Source organism: Anomaloglossus baeobatrachus, chromosome 1, assembly GCF_048569485.1.
Source record: "Anomaloglossus baeobatrachus isolate aAnoBae1 chromosome 1, aAnoBae1.hap1, whole genome shotgun sequence".
NCBI lineage: Eukaryota > Metazoa > Chordata > Amphibia > Anura > Aromobatidae > Anomaloglossus > Anomaloglossus baeobatrachus.
Window position 1 is genome coordinate 646,539,136 of NC_134353.1, and position 19,880 is coordinate 646,559,015.

General features: G+C 46.5%; 1 protein-coding gene and 1 long non-coding RNA gene across 2 annotated transcripts in view; one reads left to right on the forward strand and one right to left on the reverse strand.

Moving 5' to 3' along the window:
• Positions 1 to 19,880, reverse strand: part of LOC142246626 (uncharacterized) — a 181,834-nt gene that overhangs the window by 53,356 nt on the left and 108,598 nt on the right. The window lies entirely within an intron of this gene.
• Positions 4,569 to 19,880, forward strand: part of ADCY4 (adenylate cyclase 4) — a 272,900-nt gene continuing 257,588 nt past the window's right edge. Inside the window, exon 1 of the mRNA XM_075319682.1 lies at positions 4,569 to 4,678. The gene's annotated coding sequence lies outside the window, so the exon portion shown is untranslated. The remainder of the gene's footprint in view (positions 4,679 to 19,880) is intronic.

Sequence of the window (19,880 nt, forward strand, 5' to 3'; positions counted from 1 at the left end):
AGAGGTCATAAAGGGATCAACTGGATTACCCTTTAAAGTGAAATTGTAGGGATCATGTGCACTGAGCCGAAATCCAGGAGTCGGATGCAATGTCAGCAGAAAGGTGAGCGCAACCATCCTCTGACACTGCGCATTCCTTAGCATATTAGCACACCCACAGGGCGCGTGCTAACATGCTAAGGGGGGCAACTAGCCAAGGGAAGTAACGCCCTTGCGACTAGTCTCTGGCCTCATTATCATATCATATGGGATCTTTAGAAATACTTTTTTCTAAAGAATCCTTTATCTATGCTACCATTGGCTGGGACAGTTAGGCAGGGATTAGCAATATGCATCCAGAACTGCTTGTGGTTCTGGGTGCATATTCCATCTGAAGGGGTTCTCGTTAAAGAACTACACAATCATATAAATTGCTTGCTGCCAGGTTACCTTTAATTTACCCTATTTGTCAAATATTTAAAATGTTGCACCTTTTTACAAGTTGTTTATTGGAGGGTGAGCTGTAATTTTATAAAACTGTGCAGTACAATTTGATCACTTTTTATTTACGGTAATCTTTGGAAAGGAATTTAATTCACGAAAAACGTCTTCAGCAGCACACTTTGAGGATAAGCTCCTAATAGTATATTAGTAAGTGGCTTTTGTAGCACATCTCTAAAAATACCAGAGGAAAGGAAAAAATCATATGACACTAGTTACAATAAAGTCTTCACAAAGCCCTGTGCTGCATTCCACGTAAATTCTTGGCAAAAGCAAGTAGGAACATATCCCAACAGAATAAAAGAGGGATAAGTTTCCTTTTCAATTATATTGTTTCATATTGTATTCAGCCCTTTTCTGGAGAGCTATACTAGGAGTCATAACCAATTAGTTTTCAATATATCTCAAAAGACAGACAATTTACGGTTGTCATTGTGACAGTTTTCACTCAGCTTTGTCAGACTCCTTCCCACTTAGGGCGCATTCACACTTTAGTTTTTCACACAGGACTCATATCTGTTATAGTCTATGGACCGGATCACATGCCTGTATTTTTGTGGACCAAGTGGTCCACACAAAACCACGTAGACATGTCTATGGGCCCATGAATTGAGCTAGCACTTGGATGCCATCCATCTGCTGCTGTTAGGAGAAGCTTGATGAACCTACAACTTTTTTTTTTTCCAGAAGACGAAAACTCTGATGGTGAAAACTGACCAAACTGATGAAACTCTGATGATGAAAACTGACCAAACTGATGAAACTCTGATGATGAAAACTGTCCAAACTGATGAATCTCTGATGGTGAAAACTGACTGAACTGATGAAACTCTGATGGTGAAAACTGTTCAAACTGATGAATCTCTGATGGTGAAAACTGACCAAACTGATGAATCTCTGATGGTGAAAACTGACCAAACTGATGAAACTCTGATGATGAAAACTGACCAAACTGATGAAACTCTGATGGTGAAAACTGACCAAACTGATGAATCTCTGATGGTGAAAACTGACCAAACTGATGAATCTCTGATGGTGAAAACTGTCCAAACTGATGAAACTCTGATGATGAAAACTGTCCAAACTGATGAAACTCTGATGGTGAAAACTGACCAAACTGATGAATCTCTGATGGTGAAAACTGACCAAACTGATGAAACTCTGATGATGAAAACTGACCAAACTGATGAAACTCTGATGGTGAAAACTGACCAAACTGATGAATCTCTGATGGTGAAAACTGACCAAACTGATGAATCTCTGATGGTGAAAACTGACCAAAGTGATGAAACTCTGATGATGAAACCTGACCAAACTGATGAATCTCTGATGGTGAAAACTGACCAAAGTGATGAAGCTCTGATGATGAAACCTGACCAAACTGATGGAATTCTGATGGTGAAAACTGACCAATCTGATGAAACTCTGATGGTGAAAACTGACCAATCTGATGAAACTCTAATGGTGAAAACTGACCAAACTGATGAAACTCTGATGGTGAAAACTGACCAAACTGATGAAACTCTGATGGTGAAAACTGACAATCTGATGAAACTCTGATGGTGAAAACTGACCAAATTAATGAAACTCTGATGGTGAAAACTGATGAAACTGATGAAACTTTGATGGTGAAAACTGGCCAAACTGATGAAACTTTGATGGTGAAAACTGACTGAACTGATAAAACTCTGATGGTGAAAACTGACAATCTGATGAAACTCTGATGGTAAAAACTGACGAAACTGATGAATCTCTGATGGTGAAAACTGACCAAAGTGATGAAATTCTGATGATGAAACCTGACCAAACTGAAGAATCTCTGATGGTGAAAACTGACCAAAGTGATGAAAATCTGATGATGAAACCTGACCAAACTGATGAAATTCTGTTGGTGAAAACTGACCAAACTGATGAAACACTGATGATGAGAACTGACTAAACTGATGAAACTGATGGTGAAAACTGACCAAACTGATGAAACTCCGATGGTGAAAACTGACCAAACTAATGAAACTCTGATCAAAAACGTTTATGAAACTTGAAGGGTTTTTGCATACAAGAAAGATCATTGATGTCTGAAGAAGTCCTCACTTGGTCATATATCTGGTGGTCTTGTCCTGCATTCTTGTCCTACACAGTAATTATTACCCAGATTTCCCTACAAATGTAAAAACAAATAGCAGATTAAGGACTTTTACATGTAATATTTTTTATTAGCAGAAACTACAGCCAATCACTGACTGTAGCAGTGACCAGTTGGGAACTGGCTATCTGGCCAGAACAGGAAGTACATGACTGGTATGGGATCTGGCAGCATTTGAAGAGGTGCGGCAGGAACTTGATTTATTTAAAGATTTTAGAACATTGTGTATTTTTATGATTTCCTTGGTGGAAAATCCCAGGGAAGATTTGTGTGCATGTTTTCGAAATGTATAATATTTTCACCCATTTTTTGCTCACTGGCACAAAACAAATGCAAGCACCAGAGGGCAGTCTAGTTCTAATCCGCATATCAACAGTAAGACATGGAAAAATAGTGCAGAAAACAAACAAGTAGCAATCTGGAATGTAAAACCACTTGCTAGCAAACACATTATCGAGCGTACAGCCATGTGCTCTCCACTTCAATTTTCTCAAAATTCTTTATAAAAACCCCTGGAACTTTTAATTATTCTACTGATAAATTCCTGGAGTTCATTTACAAAAATATATTCATTTACGCCAAATCAATATACTTTACTATTTCAGAGATGGCAAAAGAAATATTCAGAAATATTTTCCCTCTACAGCTAACAAGTAATTGATTCTCCTTTTTGAAAGAAAGAATGGATGCCCCATTACCGAAGCAGAGCGGTTCAATGCAGAAAGCCGTAATTGTCCCTACTGGGAACAGACTTCTCGCTGTGAATGTCTGCAGATGTAATGTGTTGTGTTTCTTTGTAAACGTGAAGGTTTTGATGTTATAAATGTGATTAAAAGTAGCAAAATATTGCCCTATTAGGACACCTAGGCAGTGATTAAAATAGCTGGCATTATTAATTTTACCAAGCACAGTTAGGACTTGATGACGTATTGCGTTTCTTTTTCCCATGCGTTTTTGCTATGAAAAAAACACACCATTTTACCATACGAGCAAAGTGAAATCCTATGCACTGCACATGCTGCTTATATTTTATTTGCAGGTGAAAAGCATCAAAAACACGTGGGTAAAAATGAAGAAATGATGCACAGTGTGAATATACCCCTAACTTATGCATAGGTACAGGATAGATGGGAGATTTTCAATGGCTCAATTATTTTTTCATGGATCCTGATGTTTTGTTAGGGTTTACTGGCAATTTAAAGGGAATCTGTCAACAGGTTTAACCTAATCTGAGAGCAGCATAATGTAGGGGCAAAACCCTGATTCCAGCGATAGGGTCACTTACTGGGCTGGGAAGTGTACTTCTGATAAAAATCACTGTGTAATCAGCAGTAGATTATCATTAGAGGACTACTTGGCATGCTGCAGGGTAGTCCAGCATATTCATGACCTCTGTATAACTGCTAGATCTGCAGCAGAGGAAACATTGGTTTTATTAACATGGCAGGAAACAGCTCAGTAAGTGACACATCACTGGAATCAGGGTCTCTGTCTCTACATTATGCTGCTCTCAGATAGGGAAGCAAAAACCTGGTGACAGATTCCCTTTAATATTTGTGTAGGCTGGCAGCCACTGCCTGCCTGACAGCTTATGCAGGGAAGACTATAGATTATCTCAGAAGCATCTGCCCCACTGAATTAACTGGCCTGTTCAGCCAAGCTTATGTGACATTTTAATTGTTGGCCAAAAGGCATGGAGATCTACTTATTTAACCCTGCTCTATGGACAAGCAGCACAAACAGTGGTTGCTGTAGCCAGTAACATAAACTAATTATACAGGGGATGTTGCTCTTGTAAGAAAAACACTATTGCTACAATTCTTATTAGCAGTTTCTTTAATATTTGATGATGATCTGATCATTACTATGAAATAATAGATCATATGACAGGAGCGCATGACTGTCCACAGGAGGATGCTTATTCATCTCAAGCTGACTACAGACATTAGCATGTGGTCAGCAAACAGCATGTTCATGTTTGTTTTTCTTTGTATTATTTCTTTATAGACTTGTTCAGACAAATGTATAAGGCTCCGCTCCCACGATGAGTGCTTGGTGAGTTTGTCATGTACATTTTCTTCTAAAATTGTATATATGATGCTACAGTTTTTGCCTCTTTTTTGTATGTCATGTTATAAAAAAAGCTGCTATATATATATATATATATATATATATATATCTGCATGTGTGTAATTTTTTTTATTTATATATATATGTGTGTATATATGTATCTTTATATATATACTGTATATTTATATGTATAAAAATATATATATATATATATATATATATACATATATTTTTATACATATAAATATATAGTATATATATATATATATATATCTACGCATCGGGTATTCTAGAATTTACGTATTGTGTAGTTAATGTATGATTTTTGTTATATATATATACATGTTGTTGTGTGTAGTTACCAAGTGTTTGTGTAGGGCGCTGTACATGTTCTGGGTGTTGTCTGGGTGTGGCGGGGGGTGAGAGCGGTGTTGTTTGTGTGTTGCGTTGTTTGTAGAGCGCTGTGTGTCTGTAGCGTTGTGTGTGTGTTGCGTGGTATGTGTGGGTGTGGGGTGCGTGTGTGTGTTTTGGGGGAGGTATGTTTTGTGCAATGTGTGTGTGTTGCGCGGTATGTGCGTATATTTGTGTATGCTGCGGTGTTTGTGTATTGGGTGTTGTGTGTGTGCGGCGTTGTCTGTGTTTGTGGGTGTCTGTGTAGGGCGGTGTTTGTGGTTCCCAGTGTGTGTGTGGTGTGTTGTGCGGTGCGCGTGTGGCGGTGTGTGTGTTTTGGGGGGAGGTGTGCACCCCAATCGTGCTCCATCCCCCATGCTGCGCACTCCCCATCGTGCTCCATCCCCCATGCTGCGCACCCCCATCGTGCTCCATCCCCCATGCTGCGCACCCCCATCGTGCTCCATCCCCCATGCTGTGCACCCAAATCGTGCTCCATCCCCATGCTGCGCACTCCCCATCGTGCTCCATCCCCCATGCTGCGCACTCCCCATCGTGCACCATCCCCCACGCTGCGCACCCCCCATTGTGCTCCATCCCCTATGCTGCTCACCCCCCATCGTGCTCCATCCCCCATGCTGCGCACTCCCCATCGTGCTCCATCTTCCATGCTGCGCACCCCCCATCGTGCTCTATACCCCATGCTGCGCACCCCCCATCGTGCTCCATCCCCCATGCTGCGCACCCCCCATTGTGCTCCATCCCCCATGCTGCCGACCCCCCATCGTGCTCCATCCCCCATGCTGCGCACCCCCCATCATGCTCCATCCCCCATGCTGCGCACCCCCCATCGTGCTCCATCCCCCATGCTGCGCACCCCCATCGTGCTCCATCCCCCATGCTGCGCACTCCCCATCGTGCTTCATCCCCCATGCTGTGCACTCCCCATCGTGCTCCATCCTCCATGCTGCGCACTCCCCATCGTGCTCCATCCCCCATGCTGCGCACCCATCGTGCTCCATCCCCTATGCTGCGCACCCCTCATCGTGCTCCATCCCCATGCTGCACACTCCCCATCGTGCTCCATCCCCCATGCTACGCACCCCATCGTGCTACATCCCCCATGCTGCGCACCCCATCGTGCTCCATCCCCCATGCTGCGCACTCCCCATCGTGCTCCATCCCCCATGCTATAATAGTTCTCCTATTATACTCAGAGAGGAGTATAATAGGAGGACTATAATAGGAGGAGTTGTCCTGGGGGGAGAGGAGTATAATGCCGGCTTCCTGCACATGTGTACCGGAAGCCGGTGTACGCTGGTAACTATGATACACATCGGGTAACTAAGGGACCTTAGTTACCCGATGTGTATAATGGTTACCAGCGTTCACCGGCTCCGTCACGATCCCAGCATCGCAAGGGTATGTCTGGCGCTGCTGGGATCGTGACGGAGCCGGTGTACACTGGTAACTATGATACACATCGGGTAACTAAGGGACCTTAGTTACCCGATGTGTATAATGGTTACCAGCGTTCACCGGCTCCGTCACGATCCCAGCAGCGCAAGGTTATGTCTGGCGCTGCTGGGATCGTGACGGAGCCGGTGTACACTGGTAACTATGATACACATCGGGTAACTAAGGTCCCTTAGTTACCCGATATGTATAATGGTTACCAGCATTCACTGGCTCCGTCACGATCCCAGCAGCGCAAGGTTATGTCTGGCGATGCGTGCGGAGGGCCGGGGCGAGCGGCCAATCCATGCGGGGGGAGGAGGCGAGGCGAGCGGCCAATCCGTGCGGGGGTGCGGGGCCATGGCGAGGCCAGCGGCCAATCCACTGTTTGTCACCGTAAGGACATGTCACGGTAAGGACACAATTTTGGAGCAAGACAGACAGACAGAATAAGGCAATTATATATATAGATATAAAAAATACATCTATACACACATGTATAAATATAATATTAAAAATGTTAAAAATAATATAAAAAAAAAATATATATATATATTCCCCGGTATTTGGTGTTGACAAAACATTATTGATACAGTCGTTAGCAGATCACAGCATCAGCGTGCTTTTTCCTTGTGAATTTTCCGCATCAAATGCAATTCCATGTGGAAAATCCACACATAAACATCAACATACCCTCAAGAGAAACTGATGCTGGGGGTGAGCTGTTTCTTAAAAAAAAAACACGCACCGCAAGTCAGTTAAATTCCATCCACTTTGTTGTCACAATAACTTTTTTTTTGCTCAGCGAAAAAACAGTGTAAAATTCACCAAAAAACCATAGTGGACAGCATATTAACCAATGCAAGTTTATGTGATAGTTCATATACTGTATACGGTTTTTTTTTTACAAACGGCCCCTTTTTTTATCTGTATTCTGGAACATACGCCCCATATAAGTCAATGGGTGTGGAATATCAGATCATACTGTATATGGCCCATTAGGGATCTGATTTTTGCACACCAATATGATCTGGGTTACTATCTCATGTGTTTTGTCCCTTATTATTTATTAAATTGTTCATGTAAAAAGTAAATGACGTAAAAACAAACACGGATTACATACAGATGAAAATTTGTCAATTATATCGGGGCATAAAACGAACAATTCTGCATTTGCTCATGTGCACCCAGCCTTTAAAGGGAATCTGTCAGCAGGTTTTTGCTACCTCATCTGACAGCAGCCTAATATAGGCAAAGAGATTCTGAATCCAACCATATATTACATAGATTACTGGTTGCAACCATTCTCACATAATCAAAGAACTGAATTTTACGCATATAGCTGAGCCCAGGGAGCTGCCTCGTCCACACCAGGCTCTCTATAGAGATTGTGCATTCACTGTGAGGTGTCAATCACAGTAGCGGGTGTGTTGGACTGTTCTGCATGTACCTTTATAGTTCTGTAATGTTAATCACAGGGTAAAAAAGCCTTTAGTTTAAGTAAACAATACTTCATACACTGATAAGAGAAGCATAGTTGCTTTTTGTTTTTAACCCTTACAGCATGCTGTCCTCAGCTTACATAGCAAAAACCTGCTGATAGATTCCCTTTAAGATTTTGTCTGGTCTTCTGCTAAAGGTCTGCAGTTACTCTATGTGACTGCAGATTTCTGAACCCTTCCGGAGTATACACTGCACCTATCAGAATGCTCCAGTATTGCCGACGAGAGCGGGCATTCACATGACCACAAGTATGCGATTGGCACACTTCCAGCCACACTCAGACTAGACGAACTCGGTCTCGGTCAATTCACTTGATTTTTTTTTCCTCATCTTCTTCCAAGAGCCATTATTTTTCTGTCTTCACATCCATATAATGGTTTGCTTTTCTACAGTACTAGTTGTAGTGTTGAATGCCACCATTCACTTTACCATACAATGTACTGGAAATGGGGAAAAAAGTCTTTGTTAAAATTGTGAAAAAAAATTGTAATTCCATCATTTTTTTATTATTTATGGCATTTATTATGTAGTAAATATGACTTGGCAACATGATTCCCAGCTCACTACAATTATATACCAAACTTGTATAGTATTTTTGTTTATTTTAGTGGTGAAATTATTATAAAATTAAAAAAAGTGTTTTCTGTCGCCATTCTCTGAAACCTATAACTTTTTTTGGTTTTCAGTCAGCTGAACTGTTTGAGGGATTGTTTTAGCAGAGCATGCTGGATTTATTATTGACCTTGCTTGGGGGGTAAATATGACTTTTTCATCACTTTGTACAGCCACCACAAGCTCCCAAACACTGTTCCGAGAGGTGTACTATTTTCCCTCCCTGCAGATCTCACATTTTATGAGGGACCACAGGTTCTCTATAGGGTTCAGATCAGGTGAGCAAGGGGTCGATGTCATTGTTTTTTCATCTTTTAGACCTTTACTAGCCAGCCACACTGTGGAGTAGTTGGATGCATGTGATGGAGCATTGTCCTGCATGAAAATCATGTTTTTCTTGAACGATACCGACTTCTTCTTGTACCACTGCTTGAAGAAGTTGTCTTCCAGAAACTGGCAGTAGGTCTGGGAGTTGAGCTTCACTCCATCCTCAACCCGAAAAGGTCCCACAAGTTCATCTTTGATGATACCAGCCCAAACCAGTACACCACCTCCACCTTGCTGGCGTCTGAGTTGGAGTGGAGCTCTCTGCCCTTTACTGATCCAGCCTCTGGCCCATCCATCTGGCCCATCAAGAGTCACTCTCATTCCATCAGTCCATAAAACCTTTGAAAAATCAGTCTTAAGATATTTCTTGACCCAGTCTTGACGTTTTATCTTATGTTTCTTGTTCAAAGGTGGTGGTTTTTCAGCCTTCCTTACCTTGGCCATGTCCCTGAGTATGGCACACCTTGTGCTTTTTGATACTCCAGTAACATTGCAGCTCTGAAATATGGCCAAACTGGTGTCAAATGGCATCTTGGCAGCTGCACGCTTGATTTTTTCTCAATTCATGGGCAGTTAATATGCGCCTTTTTTGCCCAACATGCTTCTTGCGACCCTGTTGGCTATTTGCCATGAAACGCTTGATTGTTCGGTGATCACGCTTCAAAAGTTTGGCAATTTCAAGACCGCTGCATCCCTCTGCAAGACATCTCACAATTTGGACTTTTCAGAGCCCGTCAAATCTCTCTTCTGACCCATTTTGCCAAAGGAAAGGAAGTTGCCTAATAATTAATCACACCTTATATAGGGTGATGATGTCATGACACCACACCCCTCCTCATTACAGCAGATAAAACACCCAGTAAGTGGTCTGTCACTGGAATCATTGTCTCTGCTCCTACAAAAAGCTAGTGACAAACACCCTTAAACTCAAACACGTGGCCTGCAGGACTTTACTACAGTTGAGTCATTTGCGCCGCAGTGTGCGCATAGGAGCTCTCTGCACTATACTAATGGCAAGCAGGTGACGTCGCTGTATGATTGGCCGGCGGCTGCCATTGCTAGGGTGCAGAGTGCTCCTCAGAGCCGCAAATTAATAAAAAACTGTAGTAAATCGCTGACAGCGCCGGCCGCTATAGTGACTGGGTGTACAGGTCTGAGGGCCGCAACAAGCAAGTAACACAAGGAGGACACCGAGGGAACGGAGGAAAGGCGAGAAGAATCTTTTTTTTGTGTATGTGAAGAATGGCATAATAGGGAACTAGGATTAGGAGTGAGCACATTACGAGAGGATGGCCACAATACTACAGGATGGGCACAATACTACAAAGATGGGCACAATGCTACGAGGATGGGCACAATACTACAAGGATGGATGGGCACAATGCTACAAGGATGGGCACAATACTACAAGGATGGATGGGCACAATACTACAAAAATGGGCACAATTCTATTAGGATGAGCCCAATGCTACAAGGATGGGCACAATACTTCAAGGATGGGCATAATACTACAAGGATGGGCACAATGCTACAAAGATGGGCACAATTCTATAAGGATGGGCACAATGCTACAAGGATGGGCACAATGCTATAAGGATGGGCATAATACTACAAAGATGGGCACAATGCTACAAGGTTGGGCACAATACTACAAGGATGAGCACAACACTACAGGATGAGCACAATACTATAAGGATGGGCACAATACTGCAGGATGGGCACAATACTACAAGGATGAGCACAACACTACAGGATGGGCACAATACTACAAGGATGGGCACAAAACTACAGGATGGGCACAATACTACAAGGGTGGGCACAATTCTACAGGATGGGTACAATACTACAGGATGGACACAATACTACAAGGATGGGCACAATGCTACAAAGATGGACACAATACTACAAGGATGGGCACAATATTACAAGGATGGGCACAATACTACAAGGATAGGCACAATGCTACAAAGATGGGCACAATGCTACAAAGATGGGCACAATACTACAGGATGGGCACATTACTACAGAGCACAAGGATGGGGCACAAGGATGGGCACATTACTACAGGTGACAAGGATGGGGCACGTTATTACTGGGCACAAGAAAGGGTAACCATGTTTTGTTTTTTTTACCATTAAAATGCTTTTTTATATATAAATATAACAAAAAAGTGCAGGTTTGTTATAATCAACAAACAAATTTTTTTTTTAAAAAAAGTGATCCAAATGTGAATAGAAGAAAATATATGAAATCACTAAAAATGTCACTAGGCCCTGCAAAGAATGCGGCCTCACGCACCTCCCAAATTTTTTTTCAATGTGCGGTCCACATACCCAGCCGAGTTTGAGACCCCTGCTTTTAAGTAGATGATAGTTGTAACCTATAAACTTCTCTTAAGTATGGTACTCATAAAATGAAAAGAATAGTTAATAAAATCCAGTGTATCAATTGTCTTTTCCCTGGTAAGGCTATGATGCACATGTAAGGAATCGGATGGGTGCCTTTTGTGTTCCTTCCCTTGACGACACCAATTATTGTATTGTCATGTAATGTAATGTAAGCTGTGTCATGTGTCTTGTAGATATTGTGATACGTGGATTGCATTGTAATGTAAGATGCATTGTGATGTATTGTAATGTATCCATGTTTACTGTATTGCACTTGTATATATATGGTTGCCAGACTGTAGGGCAAGAAGTACGTAAGTGTTGGGACTGCCTACAATGGAAGGGGTTAGCTGATAGGGTAAGAGACAATTTGTTCTAGAAAACTTAGTGAACAGCTAGTGTGCAATAGATTTAGTCTGTAGGTTGTAAGCGTCGCATATTCTGGGTGACTTATGGCAGCAAGAGAAGAAAGCAGAATGGAATCAAGATATTGTGATCCTTGAGTATTAACCGAGGATAAAGAATGCTAGAGAACTCAGTGGCTGGAGACCAGCCTTCATATGCAATGGCAGGGTCTGGAGAACGGGACTTTAGTAAACTAGGCCCCAAGCTAAAAAAAAGGTAATGGGTTGGAATAGACTGAGACATGAGCAAAGTTGCCTTTTCCAGGCGGAGTCTCCCCAAGCATCCAAGAACACAAGATTCTATTCTGGCACTAGTGGCTACCCCTTACCCCTTACTGTAGCATTAGGTTGGGTTGTGCTGGGACTCACAAGACCAGTCACATCGTAAACAATCCATTAGGAACTGAGAATGTGTCTACATATGTCTGGTACAATCCAATCATGCTGGAAGATAAGTGCCTGCTATCCGGGGTGTGCAGTTGTTGATGAAAATGAACTGTTGAGTAAAGTATAGTTGTTTGAAATGAACTGGTGGTCTCCTTGTGGAAACAAGTTGTCATTTGGGCTTGGCCAGTCGACACCAGTGGCAATATGCAGCCAGCATGGGTGAATGACCCACAGTACACAAGTTCACACACCCAGCCAGGATTAATTCTTTGATGTGGTGTGTTGGGGGCATCTGGAGTCAATCCCTCGCCCACGACTATTGCTGCTTGACACTCTACACCCACGTTTTAGTGGGTTCATGGGAGATCCATCATGATCCATTATATTTTATCTTTAGGTTACACCACCCAAAGGAGTTGTTCATATTGATGACCTATAGTTTGGGATTGAAGGAAATAGGAGCTGAGCTGTAGTACCTGAGAATGGCCACAACAAAACGAACAAAGGTGTGCTGTTCATACTCAGTACACTGTTTACTTCTAGCCATCCCAGGACCTGCTAACAGCTGATTGTAGGGGGCACATCTTTGGACATAACTGAAAATGTCAAAGGGTAGCCACAGCTCTCGCTTTCTTGTGGTGTCTGTTTCATCCGAAGAAAGTGAGAGTGAAGTGGCTGCTGATTGGCTGCAGAGCTGGCGTGACATAACAATGACAAGCGAGCCCCGGGACAGGAGGTGCTAACATCATTGAAACGGTGCCCAGACCAGAGGTGAATATCACTGCTACTATTTTATATACTTACTCTTCCCGGAAGAAGCGGTTTTTCATACCGCGAAACGACCGTCGGAGGTCCCCTCCTGGACTGGCTCTTCTGAACCACCTTTGTCTTGGGTAAGCCCTTATCTCTCGGCTCAATATTAGTTGACAATTGTACTGATCAATGAGGCTGGTGATGCTACCTATATAGGTTCATTTACCTTATCTCACAGTCTGTGATCCTTTCTACTTTAACCCTTTATATTATGAGCCTTGGCTGCAGCTTTACCTATAGCATTTCTTATCTTGGTACTGACAGCTAGTAATATCTCTTTCACTGTTGCCATATAAATTCTGGTACTGGTAATCCTTTCCAGAACTGCTTTCTGGCTCCCTGGAACCATTTTTTGTGCTTTAGGGTATTTATATTATATTGTATTATTTTGATGTATAACAACCTATATACTATTCATTTTTTTCTACTGGTATATATTGGTGGTTTATTTTTTACTCCATCATACATATATGTGTCGCGGGCGGGGAGGAGGGTGTCAGCACACCGCGCTCACCCCTTCTGCTCGGGTCCGGCAGTTGCGCCTGGTGGCTCGAGCCGTGGGCCGGATCCCGGGGTGTCTCGAGCGACACTCCTCGCCCGTGAGTGAAAGGGGGTGTTTGTTGGGTGTGGGGATTGTTATAGTTCGTGACGCCACCCACGGTTGTGGTGATTGCACCACCGCTGCTCAGTATGGGGGTCCCGATGATGGTGATGTGGAGCAGCCAGGTGTTGTGTTGCCCCTCCGTGGGTAGGGGTTGGTGATCCCGGGGCCCGGTGAAGTGATGTGAAGTGTAGGGCCCGGTGGGCGCAGGGACGCGGGGGCAGCGCTGTGCCTTGCGGCACTGTGGTACTCACTCAGCCTGAGACACGGACACAGTTTGTACGGTAAACCAACGGCTGGTAGGACGGTCCCACAGACGGCTGCACCTGCACTCCCGGTAGGTAACGGTGACGTCTCTCTTCCTTGCACCTGTGTTGTCTGATGGTAGCGGTGGATTCCCTCCGGTTACCCGCTCCCCGACTGCAATCTGGGCCGGAGGAGCTCTACACTTTGCCCGCAGGCGCTGGCCCTGGGGAAACTGGTGCCCTGGCGGTGGCGGTGTCTCCCCGGTAATGGTCGGGCTGTTGCCGTCAATCGGGACTTGGTTGTTGGGGGATCTGCGTCCCCGTCACTGACGGATTTGGCAAATTTGGCGACTCCTAGCCTTGCCGGGGTCCGAGAGGCCCCTGCCCTGGTGCTGACTGTCCTTCGGAACACTGCTCCAGACCACCGGGCACACAGCCAACGGGGTCCTTCCAGGAACTTCCAAACGGTCCCCCTCCGGACAGTCACCGCCGTCGCTGACCTTGCTGATCTGGCCCTTCACAAAGCTGGACCCTTCAGGCTTTCTTTCCTTCTGTCACTTTACTTGCTTTTCTCCTTTACACTTCTCTACTTTCACCACTTTCACTTAGCTGTTTACTTTCCCACTTTAGCTCCTCACACTTGCCCTGCCTGGGCTAATCTGCCTGGTTACTTCCTGCCTCCAGAGCTGTGAGCTCCTCGATGGGCGGAGCCAACCGCCTGGCCCACCCCCTGGTGTGCATCATCAGACTCCTGGAGGAAGGCAACAAGGATTTGTAGGTTAGCAGGTGTGCCTACCTGGAGTGTGGGGTGTGGTGGTGTTGTGACCTGTGTACCCTGGCTTGCCCAGGGTGACACATTCCCCCTTAGCAAAATGCAGACCGTCCGCGGGCTGCCGTCCTACACCGGTTTTATTTTTCTGTAAAAAGGGGATAACAGGGTTAAGCAAAACATAAATACATTTTTAATCAAACTCTTCCCAAGACGGGAGGCACATTTACTTTAACGTTGCAACGGTTTACGGCTACGGTTTCCGCTCTCTCCCACCCAAGCAACCTGGCCCTGATGCTGCCCCTAAAGCCCAGGCAGCACCCCTTGACCCACAGTCCAGCACAAGTTACCCGAGCGGGATCTGTCCTTCCCCTCCAGAGGGTAGCCACCGGTTCCTTTGGTGGCTGGGCCCTAGCCTGCTCTGCTCAGGGCCCTCCCTCCAACCTGCCTCTCCGGAGGCGGCATTGCGGAAACGGTAACGGTAACCAACATATTTACAAGCCACTTAACGTTTGTGGTGCCCTGCAAGTTCACGGGCTTGTCCATGGATAGTTCCCATGCATTTTAAACGGTCCCCACGGGGACAACGGTGCCAGCTCCTGCCGGTTCAATCAAGCAGATAATCAGGTAAAAACTCAGGGATCATTTCTTATCATTTGCAGAACTTTCAAACTTTTAAACTTTTTCAAACAGACACACAACTTCAGTGGTGGTCCCAACGGGGACGGTGCTGCGGGCATCCATTGCCCTACTCCGGTCTGTCAAGCGCTGGGGCTGCTGGCAAGGGGTAGAGGTCTGCGCTCGCTCGGGCCTCCGGGCCCCTCCTGAGGTTAACGTCCAGCGCAAACCACCCTCGCTCCCCAAAGTGCCGGGTATAGTGCACAATATCTCCCGGCATCAGGTTACGGCCGGGATGTTCTTCGGGCAGGTGAGCATGCACATCCCGCCGGGCTACAAACACCTCGGCCTCCAGGCCTGGCTCGTAGATGAACCCGTAGCCCCGGCGGACATTAAACCGCCTCACCTGTCCCTCGTGCAGCGGTCCCCGGTCACGGAATGTCCCTTGCCGGAGATTCTCCTTCTCCCGGATCGCTCTGGCCACCAGTTCGGCCTTCTTCCTTTCCCTTTCGGCGATCTCCAGGCCCAGCGGTACTGGCTCTCTATCCCAGTACGGCGCTGCTGCCAGCGCCGGCGCACGGGTTGAGCCCCGCGGGACATCCAGCACGTTACCCACTGTCAGGAAGGTGGGCAGCGTATCCCGCGGTGTCATGGCCTTGGGCGCTGCCTTGCAGCAGCAACCCGGCGCTACCTCAGCCGAGGTGTGGGGGATGGGCATAGGGGCTTTCCGCTGCCGGGCCTTCGGCTCGGAACGGGTCTTCGGCTCCGGCTCGGGGAGTTTCTCAGGGGATGCCTCCGGTTCGGTCTTCGGAGTCTTCCACGGCAACACCGCTGACTGGCTGCGGGCTCCGGCTACAGGTTGGCCCGCTTGGGCGGGGACGCTGGGAACTGCTACCGGTTGCGGTGGTAGCAGGCCTAGTGGCGGGGTCACGGCCTCTGGGACGGGTGGCGAGGGAGGCAGCGAAGGGAGAGGGCTTGGACCGGGCCCCACAGCCGCGATGACCGGCCCCTCAAGGGCATCGGGACGTGGGTCACTCACCCTCCCTTTCTCCGCTTCCTCCTCGCGTCTCCGCACGGTGGCTACAACGTCCGCCATGTCGGCCTCCCACTCCTCCATGAGGAGCTGCATCTTCACCTGCAGCCGTTGGTAGAGCTGCGCGGTCCGGATCTCCACCCACGCCGCGGTTCCAGGCGCGGGGGGTACGGTGTCGCGGGACGGCATCCACATGACGGCTGGTTCGTTTGCTTCCAGGAACGGGATGTTTGCAGAGTCCTGGCGTCCCTGCTTCTATAGCCGCAGCTACATGCGGCCGGCCGCCATCGCGTCCCCCTTAGCTCTTTCCGGCCCCTCCTCTCTCGGGGCGGGGTTTTGGCCTTCGCGCCTCTACTGCTCGAGAAGACGCTCGAGCGGGAACTTTTCGCGCCAAAGATGGCGGCTTCTGAAATTTTCCTGCCGGATACCTCCGGCTGTAACAAGGCGCACCTCTACCAGACGGCAGAGCGGTAAGATCCTGTTCGTGACGCCAAGTTGTCGCGGGCGGGGAGGAGGGTGTCAGCACATCGCGCTCACCCCTTCTGCTCGGGTCCGGCAGTTGCTCCTGGTGGCTCGAGCCGTGGGCCGGATCCCGGGGTGTCTCGAGCGACACTCCTCGCCCGTGAGTGAAAGGGGGTGTTTGTTGGGTGTGGGGATTGTTATAGTTCGTGACGCCACCCACGGTTGTGGTGATTGCACCACCGCTGCTCAGTATGGGGGTCCCGGGGATGGTGATGCGGAGCAGCCAGGTGTTGTGTTGCCCCTCCGTGGGTAGGGGTTGGTGATCCCGGGGCCCGGTGAAGTGATGTGAAGTGTAGGGCCCGGTGGGCGCAGGGACGCGGGGGCAGCGCTGTGCCTTGCGGCACTGTGGTACTCACTCAGCCTGAGACACGGACACAGTTTGTACGGTAAACCAACGGCTGGTAGGACGGTCCCACAGACGGCTGCACCTGCACTCCCGGTAGGTAACGGTGACGTCTCTCTTCCTTTCACCTGTGTTGTCTGATGGTAGCGGTGGATTCCCTCCGGTTACCCGCTCCCCGACTGCAATCTGGGCCGGAGGAGCTCTACACTTTGCCCGCAGGCGCTGGCCCTGGGGAAACTGGTGCCCTGGCGGTGGCGGTGTCTCCCCGGTAATGGTCGGGCTGTTGCCGTCAATCGGGACTTGGTTGTTGGGGGATCTGCGTCCCCGTCACTGACGGATTTGGCAAATTTGGCGACTCCTAGCCTTGCCGGGGTCCGAGAGGCCCCTGCCCTGGTGCTGACTGTCCTTCGGAACACTGCTCCAGACCACCGGGCACACAGCCAACGGGGTCCTTCCAGGAACTTCCAAACGGTCCCCCTCCGGACAGTCACCGCCGTCGCTGACCTTGCTGATCTGGCCCTTCACAAAGCTGGACCCTTCAGGCTTTCTTTCCTTCTGTCACTTTACTTGCTTTTCTCCTTTACACTTCTCTACTTTCACCACTTTCACTTAGCTGTTTACTTTCCCACTTTAGCTCCTCACACTTGCCCTGCCTGGGCTAATCTGCCTGGTTACTTCCTGCCTCCAGAACTGTGAGCTCCTCGATGGGCGGAGCCAACCGCCTGGCCCACCCCCTGGTGTGCATCATCAGACTCCTGGAGGAAGGCAACAAGGATTTGTAGGTTAGCAGGTGTGCCTACCTGGAGTGTGGGGTGTGGTGGTGTTGTGACCTGTGTCCCCTGGCTTGCCCAGGGCGACACATATGCATATCTTATAGTATCTTTCATGAATGTGTTTTTGTATATGTTATAGACGTATTTTATATCAATATTTCATAAATAGTTATACACCTAGCACTCAGGCACTTTAGAACCAATTTTTTTTATGATTCGTACTTTTAGCGACCCTGTGGTTCACAGGACCCTGGTGTATGTTCCCTTTCTACCTGATGTCCATAGATGATGATCTGGAAAATCCAAAATACTCATTATCACAATAGGGAATTTTCCACCACGCTATGAAAAACACTATCCTTTTTTCCTCTCATAAAGATATAATGGCCGTGCTATGCTCACATCTGTCTCATTGGGCCTCAGTCTATGGCTACCCTGAAGCTGAATGTGGGCCTGCAATAACTGCCAGTAAGCCGTTGTTAGGCAGACAATAGTTGTAACTTGTAGTCTTCTCTTTATATATTATCGTCCATGCCATAGGCAACAGACTTTATTATTAAAGCAAACATCAAAGTTTATGTGTGTGTACCAAATCTGTTCAGATGCATCATATCTAGCCCTATGTATACAGATGTAATTGAGTGAACAGAGCAAGGGTTATTACAACGAATGCTGTTTGTGAGGTAAGTCTGTTCCAGAGACGGACTGAAAAAAATCAATAAAATACAATGGAAAACATTAAAATTTTATTTCCGTGACATTAATTCTAGATGCTTTCCTATGTTTCAAAGCATAGAGCAAATAAATATATCATAAAAGTACCCATTTATTACATGTGGACCTTTGATCCACTATGGAAAGCATATTAATAACTACTGGGAAAGAGTCTAGAGACTAAGAGCATGGCAATTTCTTTAGGGCGGTAAATATAAATCATCTTTGCTGTTATTTTCCTTGATTTTCCCAACTAGAAATCAAGCGTGATTCCTTCCCAAAATTAGGGTACGGTTTTAACTTGTGGAGAGTGATAATCCAGGTCTGGCATGCCAGTATGAGGAGACTTAAACGCCTGCAATTCTCATCTGGGAAATTAAATATCTAAATTGCCACGTATTGGAAGTAGTAATCCAAAAAGTCAATATAAACTAGTGATGGGTGACCACTAAAATGCTCAAATGCTCGTTCCTCGATTCGAGATGGTCAGACCCTTGGACGAGCATGACGTAACTAACGAGCATTATGGAGAGTCAATGATTGGCCAGTTCGGGTCTCCAAACACATACAGCCAGTCATAACCAGAGTATTTCCGGCAGAAGGGAGAGTGGGATTGTTGTTTTTTGACACACTATGTCCGAGAATCACCCAGGAGAGACATTCACAGACTGCAAATGGCTCTCCCTGGGGTGCCTGCACACTTGCAGTGAAGCAAGCCTGTGCATTGTGGTCATTGTTTGATGGATGAAATACCCATGATACTCAGCCGAGCTCTGCACCTGAGAACCTCGTTCCTTTAGGGCAGAGGTCCCTAACCTTTCTGGCCATGAGAGACACATTCGGCTCTGGGAGAAGGTTGCAAGCCACATCCATCTCTGAGAGAGGGTGGCGAGCTACATCTGGCTCCCACCCTCCTCACAGTAGTGACACTCAGATGACCCATTAGCAATACAACGACAGCCAAAGCTTTTCCACAGAAATCACACCAAGGTAAAATACCAAGATCCAGGGGTTCCTACGTGGCCCCCATTCAGATCTGCTCTTCTGTGCAGGGCTACCACAAAAGTCACCATCTGAAGACCTGCTCTTCATAGCAGTTTGCTAGACCTGGTGCTTATGCACCAAGCTGGAAGACACCCATGAGCCATACATCACGGGCCACAGGTTGGGGATCCCTGTTTTAGGTTTGTGCACACGTTGAGTATTTGGTTGCATACATTTTTGCATTATTATGACATCTCTTGGCAGGAAAAATGCCGCTTTTTTATGTGTTTTGCAGTGTTTTTTTAAT